The sequence below is a fragment of the Opisthorchis viverrini genome (genome assembly GCF_000715545.1).
Source record: "Opisthorchis viverrini unplaced genomic scaffold opera_v5_62, whole genome shotgun sequence".
Classification (NCBI taxonomy): Eukaryota; Metazoa; Platyhelminthes; class Trematoda; order Opisthorchiida; family Opisthorchiidae; genus Opisthorchis; species Opisthorchis viverrini.
In genome coordinates this window covers 378,353-389,838 of record NW_008751718.1, presented here as the reverse complement: position 1 = coordinate 389,838, position 11,486 = coordinate 378,353, and positions in this window count along the sequence as shown.

Sequence of the window (11,486 nt, the reverse complement as noted above, 5' to 3'; positions counted from 1 at the left end):
TGGCCTAAGCTTTTGCGTATGAATAGGTTAATTCGATGGCCAACCGATGATGCTTAGTTGACAATAAAATCACCTATAAGTAGCGCGTTTTGCGCTTTCAGACCAAAATATCAAGCGGTCTTTCAGTTCTTTCAGAATCGGTTACAGAATTCTTATGGCTAAACATATCACTTCCGATTGAATTGTTTAGACATTTTAACATCACACCGTTTGGCACCACGCATTGGCCAGCAGACATGGAGCTTCGACTAAAAATCATTCACGATTCGGTTGAGTATCAGCTATCAGTGTGACAACCCGAGGACTCAATAAGTACATGGACTGCTCACTTTGGTCTGAGCGTGAGAACACACGAGTGCCTCATTAGAATTGGGTGTGAGCACTGGCGTATTCAACAAAGGATGGAGAGGACTGAAGGCAGAATGAATCACGACCGCTACCTTGTCCGCTAGTTGTTTTTTCTCACGGTCGTCAGGATTATGTTAGGAAACAGGTTAGCGGATACGCTAGGTGGGATCCACCGAGATGACCCAGAACCATCTTGCTTTTCGAAATATCAGCGATCGGATGGACAGGGAGATTAACTGATTTTCAGTTGCAGTTGTGGTGCTGAATTAGCCATCGGACGATAAACACAACTTCCTATCCAGTTGACTGGTTTTATATCCTCGATTTTATCGCGCAAAGCTGAAATAGATCGGATTACGAGAACCCGAAATGATTGCACGTAGCAAGCAAACCATGAGATCATGGTATGCTTATAACCGATATTCTGCTGCAATCCGATGGCTGGTTTGTCAGGCGTTAGATGGATGTGGAAGGAGATTTCGGCGCAAATTTGGGGTGAAAAGACATTCAGTCGATTATTTAGGAGTTAGTTTTGGAGGATGGAGCTGAACTCCCGAAACGGCACACGGTTCGAAATCATGGCCTAGACGACACGAAAACAGAAATGGTTAGTTGGACCGAATAGGGTCGGCTTAACGGTCATACTGTGCACATTGCTACTGAGATTCACTGCTGAACTTGACAATGCTATGAGTTTGACAACAATGTCCAGGACTCTTCGCTCTGACCAGCAGTTCCTAGGGCGACTGCATCGTACGTCTGTCCTGGTGGGACAGACATTAACCAGCAGTTAAAATGTTTGCGCACATACCAACGCGGCCTTCTAGGGTGTCATAGGTAATGGGCTTGTGATATCGGGTGAAACGAATTCGTTTGGCCTTGGAAAATTTGCACATGCACACAGCTTATTCTGAGACATTTAGCGCGATTTAGGACTCCCGAAGAGTCTCAGGCATTGACTGATTCATATTTGGGTAACGGAAATCCAAAGCAATCGGTCGGCCACATACCCTAGGAGAACGTCCTCGGATTGGTCGAGGGTAAAAAGAAACATACGACTGGACGGATTAAAGCTGTATGTTACGCAGCAACACACTGCAACACAGTGTAGTACTGGTGATGCATTGTGATTCCTAGTAGATGAATTAAAAGCATTCACCAAACTACGATATACACAATGGCCTTACCGGAAATGTTACTGTTCGTCTTTAGTGGAGTGATGATTTTGGTAGGGTTTCCAAAAGATCGATTTTCCGGATCAGATGACATCTTTGGTTCGATGAAACGAAGATACGCCCAGTTCCCAAATCATTTGGTATGTTTACCCCTATTTGTAGGCAGTCCGAATTGTTTCACAGCTGACTTTCGAGTCCAGAACTCCAGCTTTGATATATTGACGACAATCACCAGCGATTGTAGAAATCAATTAGTTTGGTTTTAAGTCCAGTCTACTTCTCGACAGAAGTAGAGCTATGTTCAACAGGTTGCTGAAAAAATGTCTGGATTTTGTTACTATGCTAGTAAAATCAGTTCTTTCGGGCTTGATCTTAAAATTGGGCGCAAACGATATTGCGTCTAGGTGGAGACCAACCCTTAATAAATGGTGTCTGAAAATACCTGCGAACTTGTACCCTACAGTGACCATCTACCTCATATTCCACTACTCATCAGATGCTCGTTTGACTATCAGTTACTTTTTACTAATGCCCCCTCCCCCTATGTAAAGCTGCAAACTTTTCCGGTAGCCATCTAGAGACTCATCTATGTCTGGCTAATCTATACACCCCTATTCTTAGAGATCTCATTTTACTGTGTATGAGCAGGACTGGAGCAAGACTAGACAAGTGTTCTGACCGTTTCATTAACAAAAAAATCTCAGAATGAGCGATAAAAAAAGAATGCGAAGTAATCGGCTTACTGGACGGTTCTCTACACTACCGACCATACCTCTAGTCCTTCTAAACAAAACTTAAATGGGGTTCTACGCGGCACAAATAAAGTGGCACGACTGAGCGTAAGGGGATGTACGAGAGCTGCCGCAACACCGCCTAAGTCCGTCTCATCAATAAGTCATCGTACTGACCATATCACCCACAGTTGTGCTGTCACATATATTGGTAGAACTGACCGAGTCGCCTGCTACAGTACACCTGTCCAACTGGTTCGGTGCGATGCTAAATTGACTAACTTGACTTTCAGCAAGCCGAACACTAAGTCATCTATCAACAAGCATCTGCTTAAGCTTAGACATATGGCTGTACTTTTCTGGGTAAGACTGGGGGGGAATATTGTTCGGCAGAAAGATGAATTTCAAATAATTGCATTAGACGTATGTATGACCGAGCATTCGATCTGCCTTTGCATTAGACAGCATTCCTGTGTTTATCCCAGCTTACGTTAATATCTCCCCAAAATTATTGGCTCCAAAGAGAGATCTATGTACGGGTAATGAACTGACCAAAATGAAAACCATCAATGTGTCTCCATCTTGTGTATCACTTTCTATTTTGTATTTAAATCAAGGGGGTTTTACTTTACCAAACGACCCCTTTATTTCTTCAGCGCCTGTTGAGGGGTGGCCGAAATATTGAGGATGCTTGTATTTCAAGAAACGTATCACTCAGGGTGTGCTATATTGAACCTGTGTTGATGTGTAGCACCCTTCATTCTCACTCCCCTTCTTTACTCTCGGTACCAAACTGATTACTTGATGCCCTAAGTTTCAAATGGTATTTGTGTGTTCTTTTTGACTACAGTTGTCAGCTTTGTGTTTACAGCAACCGCTCTCCAGAGCAAACACTCATTCAGGGGTTTTCTTTCAAGCTGTCCTATGAGCTTTCCCATTGAACTGGATCTCACTTTTTGCAAAACATATAAGTCTGTGTATGCCTGAAGATGTTATCCTAAGCAACTTTGAGACATCGTGTTTAACCGGAGTGTGTAAATTATTTTGCTAACATGCATTTCTGGCTTTCTGACGACAAACCACCCTCAGCAACTTTCAATTTGTTCTTCAAGGGCGGTGGATCTCTTTGAGTGTGTGTGCAACGTTGAAGGTTGAACATAGTACTGTCAGCCAGATACGGTTCACGCCAGCCACAGAAAGCTAGGTATCCTCACGTAAGTGAAAAGTGACTCTTTTCCTAATATCATTTAACTCTGCATCGACAAAATATACCGGTAGAATGAGCCCTTTTGGCATAATCCGAAAGTCGCTTGCCATTTGTATTGATGTATACACGATGTAAGTTTGCTGTCACATGATGTTATTTCAGTTTTAGACGTAATATACCACTCAGTCAGTTGCTGAGAGCTCGCCGACAAACCACAACCGGTTTCGCCCTTCTTGGATCTCATCAGATAGGCGCAATTTTCGAGTTTCCGTCAATCTTGTGTTCTACTTGAACCCAATTCGTGTGCAATTCGACTTATACATTCAACTACTTACCAATTTGATTTTCTTTGGTGCTACGCTTGAAACTACCATCGAATGCATATGCACACAACCCGTACACTCATGTCGCCCCTGTTAGTATCTAATAAAGATGTTGTACATTCAAGCACTGTTCAAGGTGACTCAAGTTGACGGGATTGTGAGTTATCAGTAAGTGTTGGCAGACTGCGTTTGTCGTAGATCACAACTAAGGGATTGTGCGGCACATTGAATCTAGTGTTTCTTATGTTAATTATTTACCACATCTTGTGTTACGGACTAGATAAGATTTTTCGAGCATCAACTGGATTATATGGTGCTGAATACAATCGTGCTGAAGTTTCTTGCATTTTTTACTCAATTCACGTCACTTCTGACCCTTGATAATTTTATGGGTACACCAATTTTCAATGGAGTAGTTGAATATTTCTGACCGGGAATTCTATTATTCATGGGCTCTTGTTTCCCACTCTTGCCAAGTCATCTGAAATCCTTGCGTGCCTGACAGACGTTAGGCTTCGACAAGAATGCACCCAAAATTTTCCGAATCACAAGAGGAGAAGAGTTACTTCTAAAACAACGACAAACCACCAAATTATGAACAAGTATCATTCAATCAACATCCAATACAAAGCACAGAGTAACGGTGGGAGACTCCGAACTAACTTGGTGCATGCGACCACATTTAACATCTTGGGCTACAACGATGAAAGTTTTGCTAACCTTCAAGGGGCTTGGACTCAGAAATATTGAGTAAAAGTCATCAAGTTTATGACTCAATGGTCACGAGGCAACCACACATGGATGCACCATGTAGATAATAATTTAAATGGTGGAGGAAGTACACATAAGTCTCGTACTTTGGTTTCTGCAGTGAAATTCACCCCGGGGTTTAGTTGACGTTGAGTTGAGCGATTTCATGCTGAAATGCAATTATATAGAATTGTGAGTCATGCCCTCGAGAAGTGGACACTCAGAATCGTTGGTGACGTGCACGCTAACCCTCGTTCTGCGTGCAGATAAGGGCTTCTACGGATTGTCTGCGACTGAGGTTTTGGTAGCTTTTGGCGAACTTTCTGAAGTGTACTTACTGTTCGACTTTTCTCAGAAACTCCATTTGTTACCGTGCTAGTTTCTGCCACTGTTTCTACAGGTAGTGTCCGGGAGAATGGATTCTTTCATCACTTCGTTTGCTAGATGAAAAGCAGAACCGCTGGTATATGTGTGGATTTCACTGCACCCTAGGTTCAGCTGATTCCAGGACCAATGAGTGGGCAGTAGGGAACTCAAAACCCGAATGAGATCAATTATGTAGATAGAATACAAGATTGATCGATACGCGTTCGTATCATCTGGGTCGAAATTAAGGAAGAAGCTGCGTTAACATTCACGGCGGAATCTAAGAATGAAAATAAGTACAGTTTCTTCGATGGGAGTAAGAGACTTAGAACAGAAAGCTATAAGATAGACCAGAAGTCCGAGTGATGGGTTATAGCCCTTCGACTTTTTACCCCAAACTGTTAAGTTAATTTCGTCGGTTAAATCATAACTGAAGCTTACTTCTACGCTGTGAGGGACAAGAACTTGTATGGGTGCAACACAGTAGAGAAGGACATAGGGACATTTTGTAGATGGTCCGGCTTCTCCACTGAGTACACTGAAAATTCAAACTTCACTTTTCAACCAACCATCAGAATCCAAACAGAGTTTCTAAATTGGTGTGGTGAATAGGCAGACCTGGTTTGGGAGATTACTGAAGGTTGCATTTCTTGTTCGTGGAAGACTGTCGAATGCCATGGCGTCGAGATAATGTTGTAACTCATTCCTTTAGTGCTATCACAGATGTCGTTTCATAGAGCTGATCACCCAAAATTAAGAAATTTTTTGGCCAATATAATTGCTTGTAGGCTCTCTTAATCATATGCGAGCGTTAAGAGTTGTTTCATTTATAACCTTGTACCAACTGCGACAAATAAATGGTTAGAAAGTGGCCGACCCGAGCAGAGGTACAAAGACAAATCAGTTTTGTATTGAATCTGAAAATATCCTTTAATAACCGGGATAAAATGTACTCCGTGGAAGAGCAGCAAATCCAGGTGCGATGTGTTGACGGGTGAACAAACCTCAGAATAACGGCGTGAAGTGCATGTGACGTCTGGTCTCTGGGAGCGTTATTTAGCTTTCGTCAGAATTTAGTGAAAAGGCTCCAATATGTGGGTACTATACAGGGTTAATTGATGTAGTCTTCCAGGTTACTTCATGATAGAATACCCACCTAGGCAACGGTTAGGAAACAAAAATTATTGAAACGACCGTGAAATCAGCTTTCCTCAACGAAGGAAACTCCTACTTCCTGAAACCTCATAACTCTGGGGGGTAGTAAAGATTTAATTAAGACAAGCCTCGTCTTCAGATTTATGTAGGCTGCAGAAGTGTTGCGTAATCAGGAAAAGAGTATTGAATGAGAAAATTTGGGATGTGCGCGACAGTGACATATAAGGGAAGAGGAATTTAGAGAAAAGTCAGTTTTTGTCAGCAGTGATAAGATACATGGCTAACCAGGTGGCCTTCTCACACATACAGGTGATTCTTCGACCTTTGTATTTCTACCTATTTCAGACGATCTCAGGACCAACTATCTATGATAAACAGATCAAGACACCGACTAGCCTGGTTCACATACGGGCGTGATAATCACCACTTTCTGGTAATCAGGAATTTCCCAGCAGTGGCGAACGGGTTGAACAAAATGGTTACTAAGACCCATCGGCGTACAATACAAGCGAATTAGCCAGTTGGTTTACAACTCAGAGTAGCTCTTACACTTGTTTGGTACTCCTCTTATCCCCAAGCCTTAATCTCAGCCAGTAGGTCTTCACATGATACTGTGGCTGACTTGTAGTATGTGCCATTCCGAACCCAATAACGGATTGTGTCACAGAGTAACAAGTGGATGCCGGTCACATTTCACGTGTGCCTGTAGAATCTGATGAATTACCGTATTGAAAGCAAAAGACCCAGGATGCAGTATCGTTCAGAAGATGAAGCTCTCTCTGCCAAGAACTTTTCCGCTGACATACTCCCCAATATTAGCCATAGTTTGGGACGGAAAACACCGTTTTGATGGTTAAGCCGTTTGTTGAGATTTATTAGTGCACAGGTGGCGGTAACCATAATACAAATCAGGTGTATGTGCACTAATAGAAGTTTTTAGTATGGTGGACAGTGAAGGGTTGCAACGCGTATAAAAATAAATACAATGCGAAATGGGAGCAAGTCAAAAAGGAACTTATCGTATGTGAAAGTTCCTTGGTGAAAGTCCGGACGGCGGTAGCGTGTTTTCTCCGCAGTTTGGCTGCTACATGTGTTCCATGATTGTCCGTCGGCTGGGAGTGCTTGGGCTGACGCCTTGCAACCTGAGCGCGCGCGAGTCTGTCCTGACTGGGTTCGGTTTCCCTTTATGTAGGTCCCAGCGCGTATATGTGGGCGCGTCGGCACATGAGTGGTTGCTACGCTGACTAGGCGGTGCAGACAATCGTTGTCCGATGAGTCAGCTTAATGCGACGTGTTTGTGCGTATGAGAAAAAAGACAAGCCTCGCGATCAAGTGAGCGACTGTGAGTTGAACAGTCATGTATGTGGGTGACTGGGTTGCTACAGCTTAACGATGCCCACGTACCGTTTGGTCAAGTGATATCACCAACTGGAACGCCTTCATGATCTTCAAGGTTGATTTAAAGTTGCAAACCTAAACGGACAAGCCAGCTTGCTGAAACCTTTGATAGATCCATTCTTATGGGGGTTCATACTCATGACACTGTAATGTCCTCTCTCGGGAGAGATACAGAAAAACGAGTTTACAGATATGGTTGATTTTGTGTAGAAATCCAAAAGAATGTAATCAATCGGTGTTTAATTTTAGAACATAAAATGACTAAAAGGGACATGGGGTCAAAGAAATTTCGATTGATAAGAACACTGAACAAGATCTGCTTGACCATCTCGACTTGAATCCCAATCAGTTGCGCTTAAATGAACCAAAGCTGAGCTGCTATAAACAACTACCTGAGTTCTGGTTTGTGCCATACGGGATAAATGTAGACTCCTTTGGCTTGCACACGACTTGTGGCCGTACGAGTCAGTTCCCTTTTGGTTTTTGTTGTTATCAAGCTGCTGGGTTAACATTGAACATAAAAGCTTGAGGTGATCTGCTTGAGTTGATTCATATGAACGACTCACTCTGTTTACTCAGTCAACAGCTCGAAACCGGAAAGCTGTTTGTTATCTCAGCACATGCCCCAATTAACCACAGTGGTGACACTGATGAGCCATCCAGTCTACCCAAGAAGAGTCGGGCGATTCGGGCAATCAGGTGAGGGGAATCGGTGGATGTGAAAGCCGCGCCGGTGGTAGATTTGGCTTGGACGCTCCCAACGAACGGAAACCGCAACCGCTTCGCACAGTTTTGGATGGTCATCATCTGCTTACCGTCGGGTTAAACTTTCAACATCCACCCTCTGGTCTGGAACCCTCCCAACTGACCATTCACATTGGCCATAGTTTGCGATTGTGTGTTCAAGATTGTCGTGTCCTCGGAACAGATATCGCCATGGTCCAAGCCAGTGTTGGAGAGGATTTTATGTTCAAGATTGCCGTCTCTCGGAACAGATATCGCCATGGTCCAAGCCAGTGTTGGAGAGGATTTTACAGCCACACTCGGCAGCATCTAGTTTTTTCCAGCACCAATGGACATTGCGTACGTTTTCGGATATGCCCACTTCAACGCATCAGTTGAAATTAATTTGTTCGTTGGTGTTGTTACACACTCATAGGATGAGTTTTTATTTGAGCAAACCAGGGAAAGGAAATAAGAAGGTCCATTCTGACCAGCTGATGGTAGTGGAGTGTCTATTGCTCACATTATCGACCCGATAGGGCGACACAGCTAATCCGTCAGAACGCAACTCTTGTGGTAGCATTTTCGTGGTAAGCTGTATCATTTCGGTGAACATTAATCATAAGCCATATGAGTGCTCATCGCCACAAATGTGGGCGTTGTCGTACGATCAACCATAACGGTTAATTAAACCATACCTCTATTTGCAACGTCACCATCTGATGACGTTTATGATTCCTTACGGTCAGATAAATTTTTATAAGCAGTTCAACTCGGAGATAACTTTAATTGCTTTTCGCTCCATGCTAGGGTCACCACCAGTACTCGGCTGGTTAGAAAGCACAGTAAGACCAGTTTCCTCATTGATTATGTGCTTGGTCGATGCCTATGAATAAACTGAATAATCTAGACACGCTTCAAAGAACAGCCCTCCGTATCTGTGGCGAACCAACTGGAGGGGACCCAGAAGACTGCCTGAAAAGGCCATAGTGCTACTGTTACTTTAGGGCCACACATTCAAAACGAAGGGGAGTGTGATATGCTATGTCACACACCTGTGGTTGTCTGTTCATGTATCACATGTACGTAATCGGTAAATTTGAGAGCAATCAGTCGTGTCATCCCACAGGTATGATTGTCACTGCGTGAAAAGAACGTGAAGTAAACCGAGTAATCAATACAACTCATATCAATCGATAATTAATTCATCCGGATGAGCGATGCACAAACCACATCTGGTGGTCGACCGTGGAGATTGTGCTAGAACATCATAGCTAAAGAATGCATTTCATAGTAGCAGATGTTATGAGCAAACTTAGAACAAAGTAATCTGGGTTCAACTAGAATAAACCATTGTCCTGACATAAGCAGCTTGCGTCAGTGAACTCCACCTGACCCGATATCACGGATGAAACTAGGCCTAAGTAACTCGTCCAAGCAGTCCAGTTTCGGCAATCTTACTGTGATCCTTCCAACTCGGGTATCACCCACAACAACTACACTATAATCTAGGTATGTCACTAGGTTGACCGACCTTCCGTGCAATTCTCTGGTGAGTTGAATATTCGTAACGAACAAGGAAACTTTGCATTGAAATTATATCCTAGGTTATTCTCGCTTTCACCGCTACAGGAGATGAGGATTCTAGTCCGAAATGTGCATCGAGAAATAAGATACAGAGACTGAAAGTGCATTTTGTTGATCCTACCGATCAGTTATACGCCCACCCTGGAGGTCTGTTATAGGCGACATTCCCCGGGACTTAACATACACTCTTCGTAAACTTAAAGAACCCTGGGTTTCACCGGAAATTTGTTCATTAGTTAAAACACGAAGCTAATGAAATCAACCATTCGCGCAGCATATTTGGACATTTGTCTTAGCCTTTATAAAACAAAAATTATAGACCGATTTCCTCAGTTTCCCTAACCATAAGAACCGTTGTCCGCAATAGATAACATTCCGTGATAGGGCTGAAATTATCTGCTACATGAGAAAGAATTTCGGACTGACATCCAACACTGATCAGATCGTAAGGAATCTCACCGATTTGTTCCCTTATAACTCGACCGGCCTGGTGATTTTTTGTCTATTTAAGCTCTGAAAAGATGTTTCCTTTTAATGTAAGACAACAAATCTTGCTCAGTTGTAACTTGATTGCCTTCGAATGTCTCTTCGTTCCACAATCCACGGAGGTGTCGTTATCCTCATGCATTATCTGGCGACTACCGTGTCACGCGGGTACGAGTCAGTACACACAGCGTCTGGTTGCAGACTTCGACAGTTTGTCCTTCATTTGGAACTTTTTGATAAGGGTGGAACTGAAAATCGAACGATGTGCGATATCCGTATTACTTTCCAACTTTCTGACAGTTAATGTCATAGTTGAATTTTTTTAAAACGGAAGATCAAGACAACCTGTTGTCCCTCTGTGAAATATCGATTAGCTATGTTAGATTAGTCACTTCTAGTAAGAATTTTAGATCCCCTTGCAAACATTTATTGGTTCTATCAGTTAAATACCGTATTAGGTTTCCATACTATTTTTGTTGGACAAAACTGTCCAAACGAATGTACTGCAACTTCACAGTTGCATTCCATACACCGCAGTAGAAACAGATGGAAGACAGTTCGCTACTGTATCGTCTAAGTGACAAAAACAATGTGAATCTGTCAAACGAGATTTCGTCCCGTAATTGAAGTTAGCATAGGCTAGAAAGACGAGTAGAAATGTACAGCCGTTTCCCCTATACTAGAAATTATCGGCACTGTTCACCTCTCGGATTTTCAAGGAGAGTCGAACCCGCACCCACCTGGCTGGTAGTTGAACTGTGATCAGCGAAATTTTTCCTACTCAGTTTTGAGCTTGCTTATGGGGGAGTCCGAAAGAATAGAAACGGGATGGGATTCCATTGAGACATCATCTGCATGCCGACATAGTTCATTGTCAAAGCTGAGTTGGACGTTGTATGTTCAGAGTAATAGTCCCCAGCTGAAGTCTGAGATGGGAGTTTCAATGCTTCAGCCGTTGCAGTCTGTTAGTCACAACCGCTTCTCTGAATGAACGATGATACCACATCGAGAGGGAGTTATTTCGGCTTTAGGACCGAATGTGTCACTCAGACTACAGATTAGCATTGCTTTCATTAGGTTTCAGGCAACCGATAAGTCTCTGATATGACACGTGCCTATTGGGCTCCACCTGTTTTGCACCGTCACGATCCCCGTATCCACCAACAGGCCTACCACAAAAACCGTCCCGGCCGACACCGGTATTCCACTGTTCCGATGACTCATACACTTTCATGCT